Source organism: Octopus bimaculoides, chromosome 4 (genome assembly GCF_001194135.2).
Source record: "Octopus bimaculoides isolate UCB-OBI-ISO-001 chromosome 4, ASM119413v2, whole genome shotgun sequence".
Classification (NCBI taxonomy): Eukaryota; Metazoa; Mollusca; class Cephalopoda; order Octopoda; family Octopodidae; genus Octopus; species Octopus bimaculoides.
Window position 1 is genome coordinate 143,030,836 of NC_068984.1, and position 2,385 is coordinate 143,033,220.

Here is a 2,385-nt window from a genome sequence, read left to right on the forward strand (position 1 = left end):
CGAGTTCAGCGAAGCGTGGATTTCCTGTAAATAACCACCACCATAACTTTCATTCTGCTCAACTTGCTTGCTAGGTTGTCTCACCTGAAATGCTGTGTCACTGATGGTGTCGACGGCGGCGGCATTGGTGGTGGCAGCGTCGGTGGTGGTGGTGGTGGTGGTGGTGGTGGTGATTTTGCCGGTGATTGTGGTGAGGTTACAATTGGCAATGGAGGTAGTATATGTAGTAGTGATGATATTGCTACTACTGATGAAGATGATGATGAAGATGATGATGATGATGATGACGATGATGATGACGACGATGATGACGACGATGATGACGATGATGATGACGATGATGATGATGATGTTGATGGTGATGATGATGATGGTAATTTTAGAAGAGTTCTAGTGGGGCTGGAAGTTGATGTCCTGGTGAAGGTCCAGTGCTTGGGGCCGGGGGAGAGATTAGTGGTGGGGTTTCTGAATATCTTTGATATAGCGTCAGGTATGATGGAATGTTGTTAGTGGTTGTGTTGGGATGTGGGTGGTGGACGGGATGGTGGGATTGTGGTGGCGGTGGTGGTGGTGATGGGGGTGTCGATGGTGATGGTGTAGGTGGTGTCGCTGCTGCTGAAGCTGGTGCTGATGCTGGTGGCGGCGGTAGTGGTTGTGGTATCTGATGGTTATGAACATTTAGTTTTTGATGTTGTTTACGTGTGGGATGTAGCGTAAGGATAGTCGTGTAAGTCTCTGTGTGAGTGTGTGTGTGTGTGTGTGTGTGTGTGTGTGTGTGTGTGTGTGTGTGTGTGTAAGAATGGTGACCTGAAGATGGGATATGAAAATATAACAGAGTAAGAAAGAGAGAAATAGGTGAAGATAAAGATGTTGACTCAACTGGAGCGGTTCATTGAAGAATTGCGAAAGATAGAATGCATGGAGAAAGAGATGCGAACGAATAGAGCAGCATATGGATAGGCAGAGAAGTGTATACGGAGAAGTGTTTGTATTCTCATATATATATACGCGTAATTAATTAAGGTGCAAGACAACGCAAAAACTGTTACTCAGAGTTTCACGTTCCCGACGGACGGGAACGGGAAACTCTGAGTAAAAGTTTTCGTGATGTCTTTGCAGCTTTATATATAAAACATATTACTCTACCTCCTGTATTCGAGTACTACTTTTTCCATCCTACTACACATTTATATGTTTAATCTGGTATGTATATATATATATATATATATATATATATATGGGAGAATGTACGAAAAAACAACAACAGACGAGGACAGGTGGTGTAAACAACAAAAGGATGTATTAGTATGACGCTCGAGAATATATATATATATATATATATATAGAGAGAGAGAGAGAGAGAGAGAGAGAGAAACAGACAAGCACACCGGCCATCGAGTTCCACCGGCCATCGAGTCCAAAGAGTCCAACGAGTGACTTCTACCGCTAAGAACTTTAGAGGTGCGAAACCAATGGTCAATCTGACCGTCCATAACCAACGTCCATTTAAGTATATCGTATGTGTACGTATGTGTTTATGTATGTATGTATGTAGGTAGGTAAGTAGTTAGGTAGGTAGGTAGGTAGGTAGGTAGGTAGGTAGGTAAGTAGTTAGGTAGGTAGTTAAGTAGGTAGGTAGGTAGGTGTAAGTACCAATACGCATAATTTAAGCAAATAACTCACAGTTACCAGTGGCATGTGTTTGAAGAAATATAAGTACATCAAATTCCATTAAGAGATAGGCAGGTATGTAGCTAGATAGATAGACAGTAAAAGAGCATCAGTAAGACGAGAAGGCGTATACGTAGACATACGTGCATGTGTTTGTGCATGTATGTGTGTGTGTGTGTGTTTGTGCGTGCGTGTGCGTGTTTGATGTGTGCATGTAGATTTATGTATATATGTCAAATTATATACATTACACTGAAAGACTACACAATACTTTTTAGTACAGGATGTTTTCATGAAACCTTTTGGGTTGCATCTCTTCGTCAGACTGTGCTAGATTGTACTTGAACGTTTAGGCTATATAGTTAATGTTAGCCGATACTACCTGGTCTGATGTGCGAATCGCGATATGGTTTACAGTTCTGTTAATTGTGGAGGCAATTCTGTAAGGAACTGTGTCAAATGCAGGTCAGATTACTCTTACTTCGATCAGTTGGATTTTGTACCTGTGTGTGTGGGTGATGTGTGTGTGTGGATTTCGGTGGGTGCGTGTGGGTGTGTGAGTGCGTGCATGTGTTAGTATGTCCTTTAGGGTTCTGAAAAGAATTGTTTGCATCGGAAGTAGTTGGCAACCCAGCTTACATACGTTATGAATACGTATATCTATCTATTAATTTCTCTCTTTCTCTCTCTCTCTCTCTCTCTCTCTCTCTCTCT